Below are 11,990 nucleotides of genomic sequence, written 5' to 3' on the forward strand. Positions count from 1 at the left end.
GTACTCCTAAGAAGAAAGTATCCTTGCTCATGGATGGATGAAATATTTTATATATATCTGTTAAGTCTAAATTATTGATTGTATTTGTATCCTTATTTCGTTTTTGTTTAGAAGATCTGTCCAGTAGTGAGAGAGGTGTGTTAAAGTCACCCAGTATTATTGTATTGTGGTCTATTTGACTCTTGAAATTGAGAAGGGTTTATTTGATGTACATAGATGCTCCATTATTTGGAATAAATATTTATAATTCTTATGTCCTGCTTGTATAAACTTCCCTTAAAAAGTATGAAATGTCCTACTTTATCTCTTCTGATTAACTTTATTTTAAATCTACTTTATCTGAAATGAGAATAGAAACCCCTACTTATTTATGCAATCCATATGAGTGATAAGTTTTTTTCCCATCTTTTCACCTTCAACCTGTGGATGTCTTTGCTATGGGTGAGTCTCTTAAAGACAGCATATTATTGGATCTTGCTTTTAAATTCAATCTGCCAGTCTGTCTTTTGATTGATGAGTTTAAGCCGATAACATTCAAGGTTATTATTGAGATATGACTTGTATTCCCTGTCATTTTGATTTATTTCTGGTTTTTGATTTGTCTTAGTTTCTCATTTGGTTGAATGTCCCTTTAGTGTAGATCCTCCCTTTACTGGTTTTCACTTTTTTTCCCACTCTGTAGTGTAGGCTTTCTAATTGTGAATTCTTTTAATTTCTGCTTATAATGGAATGTTTTAATTTCATCTTCAAATCTGAAACTTAATTTTTTAATTTCATCTTCAAATCTGAAACTTAATTTTTCTGGATATAAAATTCTTGTTTGGCATCCATTTTCTTTCAGAACTTGAAATACATTATTCCTGGACCTCTTAGCTTTGGGGGTCTGGGTTGAGAAATCAGTTGAGATTGAATTGATTTCCCCCTATACGTAATTTGATTTTTTTCTCTCACAGCCTTTAAGATTTTATCTTTATTCTGTGTGTTATTCATTCTCATTATAATGTATCTTTGTGTGGGTCTGCTGTAATTTTGTATATTTGGAGTCCTGCAAGACTCTTGTATTTCAAATTCCATTTCATTCTTTACATTTGGGAAATTTTCTGCTATCATATCATTGAAAATACTGTGCATTCCTTTTGTTTGTACCTCTGCTCCTTCATTTGTTCTGATAACTCTTAAATTTGGTCTTTTTATGTTATCCCATAATTCTTGGATGTCCTTTTCATGGTTTCTTACCATCTTCTCCACATGCTCATTTCTACTTTAAAGACTATATATTTTGTCTTCATTGTCTGATGTTTTGCTTCCAAGTGGTTTAGTCTGTTGGTGATACTTTCTATTGAATTTATAATTTGCTTTACTGATTCCTTCATTTCAAGAATTTCTTCCTGTTTTGTTTGTTTGTTTGTTTTTCGTGATCTCTAACTCTTTATTGAAGTGGTTTTTCATTTCCTATATTTTTCTTTGATTTTACTTCTTTTACTATCCTTTCCTTCACATATCAATTTAACTGTATACAGTCTGAACTCCTTGGACATTTCTTCTACTGTGTTATCAGTAGCTTCTGTTGTTGAAGCATATTGGTTTGTTTGGAACATTTTATTTCCTTGTTTTTTCATGTTGTTATTGTTTTTCCATCTGAAACTATGGATCTAAGGCAGGATAAATTCTACCCTGTAGACCTATAGTGTCCCTTAAGGTTTCTAGTGCTTCTCCTCTACTGGTGAGACCAATATCAACAGCACCCAGTATACACAATATATACCCTTAAATCTGATAGCTCCCACTAAGGCATCTACTGTTTTCTCATATTTCACATAATAATACAATAAAAATGCAAAACACCATTCATATATCATTGTCCTTCACATACTGATGCATAAAAAACATCGTATTCCAAATATGGTAGGGAGATTAGTGAATCAGAAAATATAATAAAATAAAATAAATCTTGCTGGAAAGTCAAACTGTCTCTGTCAGTTTCTCAGCCCTGTCTCTAATGTCACTCAGGATCACCAAACCCAGATCAGCCCTCACAAACCCAGTCTCTATCCCACCAATCTGGGCTTCAGATACCTCAGGCTTGGCCATGTTGCAGTCTCAACATCTCAATGCTGCTCCTACTTGCAGAAAAACCACTAGGGATACACTCATGCAAAGGAGCAACCCCGAGATACAGCAGCAAGACAAGGGCCATCAGCACTCTCAGCTGGAAAACCTCAGGCTCCTCCAAACCCACAGTCACCCCCACATTGGACCACAGGTCCCAACTGGAGTTCCCAGTCAGAGGCTTCTGTGATGGTAAACCTACTGGCATCCAGACCCCAGGCCCTGGCTGGTGTCCCAAAATGGGTGCAGCCACAAGCAACCAAACCTGGAATCTCTCCCAAAGCAGTCCTCTAGGCCACGGTAGCAGCAGTAGTGGTGGTGATTGTTGGCAGCAAGCAGCAAGTCAGCAGTTGCAGCGGCTGCATAGGCACCTGTGGGGACAGCGACACCAGGCAATCTCCAGGATCAGCAGCAGTGTCGGCTTCAGTTGAATTTAGGGCAGCGGTTTCTTCTGTGGCAGCAGCACCCAGAAAGAAGGCCTCCAGATGACCTCAGGCTGGCAGTAGCGGAATCAAAGGCAGCAGCAATGGCGGTAGCAGTGCAGTAGTGGTTGATTGACAGGAGACTTCCGGTTCAGGGTCAGTGACCTCAGAGGTAGGGAGAAGGTAACCAAGGCCCAAGGTCTTTCCCAGAGAAGAGACCTCCAGGCATGGCACCAGCATCTGCAGCAGACTCTTGGTATACTTTTTAAGGTTAAAATACTTTCATTTAACAAAAGGAAAGGCTGGGGCAAGAGGCATAGTTCAGTGGTAGAGCACGTATTTAGCATGCATGAGGCCCTGGGCCAATCCCCAGCACAGGAGAATGTGCGAGCACGTGCGTGCTCACACTCACACACACACACACACACACATACCTTTGTTACCTCCCATTAGTCAACATTAATATCTATATTAGTCATGTTTTCCTACTTGTTGGTGCCTATTTGCCAAGATCACAGGCCTAGAGGACTGCTCTCATCTTTATATGGTTATCTTCTCTGTCAATCTGTCTGATTTCTCCACACTCCTGACTTCTTCACCATCCTTTTGTCCAGTATTCCATCCCCTCAGGGCCGTATGCTCATCCTTAATACAATAAAATCAGGTGAACTAATCCTTGCTAACTTCTTCCTAAATATGCTATTAAATCTTCAGTAAGTATTATGTAACCAAATACAATAAATTGTAGTTTAATTCCAGAGAGATTTTATAATGTGACCAAAATGAAGTGGCATTGATTTTACCATAATCTGCATTCCTTAGTAGACTTGGTCACATCTGACTAGCTTCTCACTTGCATATAGAATTCCAGAAGGTCTTAATGGGGTACCTCCTCCCTTATGAGTCTTCTGAATGAGAAGACATCTGTTAGGCTGGTTATATAGGACTTAGGTGAAGATGACTCCATGCTAACACTCATGGCTTGTTACATCATCTCATTCTGAATATTTGTATCATCCTTTAATGAGCAAGCAGCATTATCTTTAAAATTCATTCAATCTATTATGAGATAACTAATATTAATGTTCACTTTATAAAGCATAAAACTAGGATTAGGGAGAAGATGCACTCCACACTCTTCTTTTTTTTTTTTTCACTTTGCTTCCATATGTTGAACCCTTGAATCCACTCCTAATTCTAATTCTGTGAGTACTTACTTAGTATACATCATGGTCCCCAGTCTTGCCCCACTTGTGTAATGGCATGTTTGAAAGCCTACAAAAAAGTTCTTGTGTGTTATTATTTCTATGAGTTTTCAATTTATACAAATAATTCTGCCCAGAAGTATTAACAACCATCAGAAGTATAAATTAGTTCAATTTTTTAATTTTAAAAAGAAGCATACTGCAGTAAAAAAAACATCCACTGAAGCTTTATAGCTGTCACTAGGATAGGAAGAATAAAGATAGCAACACATATATTATGCTAGCTTAGCAAAGAGAAAAAAAATAATTTGTATAGTTGAATGAACATGAGAATATTATGAATTGAAGTATACTATATGGTACATAAATGGTGTAAGTGGCATGTATATTGAACATCTTATAATTACATGAAGAATTTAATTGTACTATAATCTGTTTTTTGCAACTGACCTATACATTGGATTCCATACAATATAATGAAGTTCATTCTATAGTAATCAAAAACCTTGGTGCATAAAAGGACCTAATACATCAACAAAACCAGTCTCCTCTCTTTAGAGGTGAGGGCTTGCAGATAAATTAGGGTGAAATGTGTAGCACAGTGCCTGATGGCTTGTCAGTACAGCACTGGAGCTCTGGTGTCTTGTTTTCCCAGAAGTAGGGATGATCCTCTACCCATCTGTGAATACCATACAATAATATAGAAGAAATCATAGAGGGAGGTGACTTTGACTGCTCCAGCATCACTAAAGAGTATTCTGATTAATCAAATAGTCCATATAGCATGAGCCATACACAAAATTTTATTTTTCAAAGAATTTGATTTTTTTCCACAAAATTCAACTTTTCAATTGAATATGCATAACAGAAACTAATGATACGTAACAATTATATGAAGAATTTAAAAGATTCCATGATATCTCAGCATTAGTGGAACTCTAGAGTGCCAGTTATAAACCAACCACTTTGAGCCCTGACTTCACCTGTCTAGCTGTGTGATCTTAGGCATCTAATTTTACTGCCCACTGCAGTGTTCACAGTGACATCATAATAGTAAACTGTACACAGGTACTCAGCGTAGGGATGTTGATATGATTAGTTAATTTATACACAGTAGACACTTAGAGTACTTCTTAGCATACAAAAGAAGCATGGTAAATATTTTTAATTATTTCTGCAGTTAACATCAATTTTAGATATTGTGTAGACGTTGTAGATGCTTGATATGTTTTTAGAATCACTTCAGGGCATGCTCTGAAAGATGTTTATTACTAATTGTGATAGCAACATATTTAAACATATATCACTTGCCTCTTTTTATTAAAAATAATAAATAACCTAAAATATTATTGACTATGTTTGTTGCTCGAATGTCAGATGACTTAGTGAACATTAATTTCATCTATGTCGATATGCCAGCCTATGTAACACACGTGTGTGTTAAACATACAGTTTAAACTGCCTTTTAGATCAATTTTCAACCTGTTGCCTCTCCTTGAACTCTTGCTGAAACAAGGACAATTTATCTGTTATTAATGAATAATAACTTTTCATTCTGCTTTGTTTCAGCTAACCCGTGGAGCTGTCACAATAAAGGCGACAACCATGATATTTTGCAAGATCAATGCAGTGACAAAGAATTGCAAACCACTTGTAAGGACATATGATAGTGTAAACACAATGAAATAGTATATATTTGGTCCTTGGCATTTGTGTATAAAGTAATAATCATTTTTTAGTCAGAATGGTTTGTGTAATTATAAAATACACTTTTCCGTGTATTCCAAGATTTAGATTTACAATTATGCTGAAATGAAAGCATCTTCAGGCACAACTATAATGGAATGGAAGCATCTTTTGGGAAAATTATGCTTTAAGTTGTTAACCAAAATTTATATAATATTTAACATCAGTAATATTAGGCATAGGCTACAAAATTGAATTTATTTTCTCATTTATGATTTTATATTGATTTCATTGGCTTTTAGAAATAATTATCAAAAATAATTTTTCAAACACACACCCCTCTTTTAATGTTTAAATAAACATTGGTCATTTTATGTAGTTTTTCTACCAATAAGAATAATCAACAAACAGCTAACTTGGTACTTTTTGTTTGCTTTTTGCCCTTATATAATATCATATCCTTTGTCTACAGGGCCTCATTCTGAAGGCTAGACTCCCTTGCGAACATTGCAAGTAAAAAGTATCTTGCTAACTTCTCAGATTTGTCTGAGTTTCATTTGACTTAAGGATAGGAATTTACGTATCCACTTGCCTCTAACTATTAAAAATTACTAGTCATACCAAATAAATAATAGCTGACATTTACTTCAAAATGAATGCCTTCACAATGTTAATTTTTTGTTTGTTTGTTGTTTAGGAAAAAAATATATTTAGTTACTTAGGCTCAGTTTAAATTAAAGATAACTAGAGCTCTTTCTTGATTGAGAAAGGATCAACTCATTTTGTATAACCCTTTCTAGTTACAGATCTACCAAATGGACTTTTAAAATATTAATTCATGGTATATTCAAGCTAGAACAGTCTCTTCTTTATTTATCAAATCTGTGATGTTTGATTTATACCTGATATAAATTGATCAGGAACATTTCTGCTTTTCACATGACCCTTTCTATTTCTTTTCCAAATTTACTCCCTTCCCTCAAAAAAAGCATTGCATTTTGCCAATATTGCATTTGTGTAGATGACTGAAAAAAAGGAAAGCGAGATACAGAGAAATGGGTGAGTGAGAAATGAAAGACGAGACCAAGCAGAGATACACACCAGAGTTTATTTGTCAGAGCTGACAAATAAAGGCATATCTCTCCATAGACCTAGAGAGAAGACAGGCTTGGGGTTAGGGACTTTTATGGGGCAGGCTCAGGGATTAGAGCCAGGTGGGTCCTAATACTGTTGGTTAAGGGTAGGGTTGGTATGAAGGAGTGGTAAGCCTTTCTCAGAAATGTCCTTGGGCATGAAAGAGAGGTTTTTCTTTAAATGGAAGCTGTCACTTAAGATGGCCATCCAGATGCTAAGCAATGATAGTAAATAAGATAATATAAATATATTTTCTAAGATGCTCTTATTCATCTTTTATTAATGATAAACCCATCACATTGAAAATTGAAACTAAAAAAGCCTATTATACATGTGTTCATCAACATAAAAATTTGTCTTCTCTTAGTTCACAAAATATAATATTTTAAGTACCTACAAAACTAAATACTAAAGAATAGATTGATATGTTTACTTATATGTATAACTGGTACACTGTGTTACAGAACTGGAAATGGACAATGAAAAAGGTATACTTCAAGCCAAGGAATTATTCAGAAGTTTAGAGTATCCCTGAACTATAAATGAACATCAATGTCTTTAGTTATTGTTTTTTGTCTGTTTATTTTCTTCAATTTTTAAATTCTAAGGCCTTTGGTTTTTACCACCAGTGAGAAATAAAAAGTCCTTTTGAACTAAAATTGACAAAATCCTTTATATTTCTATTGGTCTGTATAGCCCATAGATGTTTTTAAACATTTAAAATCTCTTTTACTGAAAAAAAATAATGCATATAAAATTTTAAAGATTTACATAAAAATATGAGTCAAATTTACATGTATTGATAATCCTACCACACAGAAATGATAACAAATTAATCACTCATATAATTTTCACCCTGTGATCAGAACCAGTCCTAGACATTATGAGAACCAGAGCTGATAATTGAGTATATTGGCTTTCTTTCAAAATTTAAATATGGATGAAATGTGGTTTATATTAAAAATACAAGGAATCCCTAAATGAACAAGAAAACTACCTAAAGTGGCCATCACAAGCCACAATATCCTTTAGATACTGTTTATAATGTACATTCAGCATCAGGAAATACTGCTTAAAAGGACATTTTATTGAACTAGCTAGGTAATTCATGAAAGTAGTTTAGGATCCAAATCTAGAAAGTGGTAGCAGATGCTCTCAGAAGTAGGACTGTTTAGGTGTTGGTCACAGAGTGGTGTTGTCTCCATAGGAGCAGAGTTTATGGATTCTCTGAAGTGAAAGAAAAGCAAAATAAAGAGCCGGCAAAGAACCAAGAAGCCTTGAACAGTTAATTTAAGGCCACAAAATATCCTAATAAATGTGTCCATTATTCCATGTCAGGGTAAGTCCTAAGTGAACTAATCTTTAATGCTGGGAGCTAAGAACAAACAATGTCAAGTAAGCAGATTTACCCTCAGGTTTTTCTTGGGGTTTTTCGTTTGTTTTTGGTAGTTGGAAATGTATTTGTGAGAGGAAAGATCTGAGGTTGATGCATTGTGTCAAGAAGACACTACTGTAAATAAAAAATAGCTCTGGCCATAAAAATAATCCAGTGCCCACTTGATGAAGAGTCTCCATATAAATGCAAACCTAAGTAGAGATCGCACTAGAGAATGCCTGCTGATTTGCTTTTCCTACATGTACAGTGGTTCCAGAATACAAGCTTACTGCATTCAAAAAATCTTTTTTAAAACATGAAACAATAGACACTTAATTTCTCGTTTAAAGTGACTCTTTTTCACAGATGTGTCTGTAGATAAATAGTGTGAGAAATACCAAGTCTGGTGGTCCATTTTCAGAATACAGTATTCAGCCTTAATTGGATCCAATTGTAGCCCTTCCCTTTTGCCTGACCTAATTCTAAACATTAGCCAATCACGTGGATTGTAACTCCAAACTCCCCAATCAGAGTGAAGGGCATCGCTGCCATTAGGTCAGACTAAACATGGCAGACTGCTTGGCCAGGTGTGTTTGCTAGCCAGGTTCCTGAAATACAGCCTTTGGCAGAAGTTTTGCCTTGCCCACCAGCTTTCCAGCACGCATTTGATTTCTTACTGCACCTAGTTATTTCTAAAAAACAGACTCATGATTCTGACTTTCATAAACACCATAAATTCAGTGGCAGATCCCATAAGCCCAGTCTCCCTATATGAAGGTGTTTTTCCTGAGCACCTCTTGATTTTGTTCAATAATATTACATATTGCTTCTTTCTGTTAGTCCACAGAAAGTTCTCAATAAATATTTTCAGTGAATAGTGAGTTAAAGGAGGATATAGAGAACACACTGACTCACCAAAATAAGTTCCTTAGTTACAATCTGCAGGAACCAAATCCTCTCGAAAGCAAAAAAAAAAAAAAAAAAATGAGAAAGAAACCAGGAAGCTCACAAAATCAAAGATTAGAAACCCAAAGGTCAGGATACACATCCCACCATGTCACCTGATGTCAGTGAATCATTTTGCATAACTCTCCCATGATTTTTTAAATTCCTGATTTTAAAAAAAAAAAATTCAATTGACAAAAGTCAAACTCACAGTCTTTAAATGCCAAGATGGAAGGAGGTAAGAAGGAGGAGCTAGAGAATCAGAAGGTGGCATTGAAGGAGGGCAGGCTGCAGAAATTTGCATCTGGTTTCCAGAGATTAATTACCAGGCAGTTGGCCTCTTAGGAGTATGCAGCTGAAATGAAAGAGAAGTCACCGAAACTAGGTGTGGCCATGAGCAAGCTGCTTTTCAAAGATAAGGTGGGAACTGAAGGGCTTCCTGGAAAACATGACAGATCTTTACTTTTTTTTTTCCTTTCTAGAACTTGGTCTCATTCCTTACCACATTTTATCAGTATACCTCAGCTTGATGAGCTTAGGCATTAATAAGTCTTCCGAGTAAGCATTTAATAGCATTTTTAACATTCACAGGCACCTGATACTTACCAAGCTCTTTACATGTGCTAACTATAATAATCCTTTGAACAGTCCAGCAAGGTAGTTTTTTCTCCTTTTTTCTTCTCCATAGAATGACCACCAGTTTATTCCACCATATACTTACTCCCCACTCCAATCCACATACTCACTAGAGACCAAGGCAATAGATCTGCTCAGTCTTTGACTAAAGCCTCCCAAACTGTGAACCAAAATAAACTTTCTTTCTTATAAGTTAATTGTCTCTGGTATTTCATTATTGTGATGGCAAGCTAATACAGAGTGATATTTGTGTGGGTTAGGAGAACAGAACTTGTGGAAAGAGTGTTTCAATTAGAGAGAAAAATCATGCACAAGGATCTAAATTAAACAACTCTTTTCCAGGTCATACATGATAAAACATATGAAAGTCTACATTCGGAATAAAGGCAACAAACCTGAACTCCAATAGGGTTGTCAAATCCCTCAACAACCCTATCACCTGACCAGATAGAAACTTCTGTCCTCCGTGTGCTGAGTGATTACTGAGATGATGAAAGTGTCACATAGAAACTGTGATGTAATTGATCTTGTGTTACTTTACCACTTCAATTTATTTGAACCACATTGATTTTGTTTAGAATGTTCTTGCTCTGTATTATTTTTTACTTGGTTTTCACAAATACTTGTATAGTTTATTAATATAAATACGTAAAATATATGACTTGCTGGTGTTCTCATGAAGACTCTTTAGACCACTACAAAAGAAGAAATCAAGTATCAATATCCATGGAAGTTTCAGAGTTAGGGTTTTGAGTCCACCCGTGCTGTGCCTATTATAAAGAACAATGGAAACAGCCATTTTTTTCAAGTCTTTGGATTGTACATTTATGAAATTTTAGGGATCATTTAATCCTAATATCTTCTGTTCCATTGTGGGAAAATGTACCAGAAAGACACACAAACACACATTTGTTTTATTTTTTTTTAATAAACATTTATTATGTTGTAGTATCTAGCCTACCAGTCATTTGTATCTCTCTTCTACATATTTTGTATAGAATCTTTTGGAAATAGGCATTAGTGAAAGGAATTTTATTTCACTGCTAGCTCTAAGTTCTCAAACACAGCCTATTATGCTATGAGGGCAATTTCAGATTAGAGACTGGAATCTCTCCATCCATTTAGTAGTTTTGAATTGCTTATGATCTTATTTACACCATCAGGATAATAGATCCACTATGTACTTGCTCATATTCCTTCTCTCCTTTTTTAAGACTAAAATGTATATCCCAATGCATTCGTGTATGTGTGTATATATTTGTTTATTTGTAAATACATTTGTGTAAATCAGAGTAAGAAGTCAAAAAATATTGTGTTAAATAAACAAAACTGCTTTTTACAGTGCTATCTATTCCCCATTGCCAGTGAGATACTATTCAACAACTGGCATCCTGCAAATTGAATATAAGACCCTTAACAATTGAGCCCAGCTGAGAGTACAGCTTTATATTCATTCCTCCACTTCTCACCTGTGCTCCAGCTTTGTTTAACTCATTGATATTCCTCAAGCATGCCATGTTCTTCGAAGACCTGTGCTGTTCCTGCTACCAAAGATTCATTACTTTTTTATTTTCCATATCAATATCACCTCACATGTTAGTAGTTTTGGCCCAAAGCAAAGTGTATTAAAGTTGTTAGTCTCTATAATAATTTATGCTCTCTAGTACTTTTACATTATCTTACATATGTTACAGGTAAGATTACCATCTGCTATATTTATGTTCTCTAGTACTTTTATAACCACCATTCACAGTAATTTATTCACATATGTACATAACAGTAGACCTTTTATTATTTGTTTTTCTACCACCATTTCCTTATATTTCTGCCTTCCTAATTTCAAATTTCTTCTTCATGGTTCTGTTCTATATTTTGCTTAAATTTGAGTCTCTTATACATCCATGTGTAGTGTCTGGTATGTTATAAGCACTTAGGAAAGTTCTATTGCATTAGGTTAAATAGAATTCTAGGCATTTGTGCAATAGACCATTTTTATTAGTGCCATATAGTTATACACAATATTCAAGTTAATTTTGACATGATTAAACATGCATGAAATGTAATTTGCTCCATTTTAGTTCTCTTTCCCTCTCTTACTCCCTCCCCCTGTTCACCTTCCTTTACTTACTGAATCTCCTTTTATTTATTTATAGTTTTTTTAAGGTGGTGCTTTATAGCTATACATAAGGTGAAATTCAAGGTAATATATTCACATAAGAACATAACAGTAGACCTTTTGATGTGTCCCAATCTACATTAACATAGAATAGTCCTGACTTCTTCCAATCTATAATGTATGTTCTTCAAACCAACATTCAAAATAATAATTAGATTACAGAGCATAATTTTCTAATGCACGGGGCATTTTAATCAGCATTGCCCTTTTTCTTTCTTGTGATGTCATCAGGGTGCCTTGAACATGCAGCCTAATTTCACACAGAGCTCAGCCCTCTTTTCTTATCAACCTCTTGCAGTCTA

This window comes from Marmota monax, unplaced genomic scaffold, assembly GCF_021218885.2.
Source record: "Marmota monax isolate L192 unplaced genomic scaffold, Marmota_monax_Labrador192_F-V1.1 WCK01_AAM20220418_F8-fsc00355, whole genome shotgun sequence".
Lineage (NCBI taxonomy): Eukaryota > Metazoa > Chordata > Mammalia > Rodentia > Sciuridae > Marmota > Marmota monax.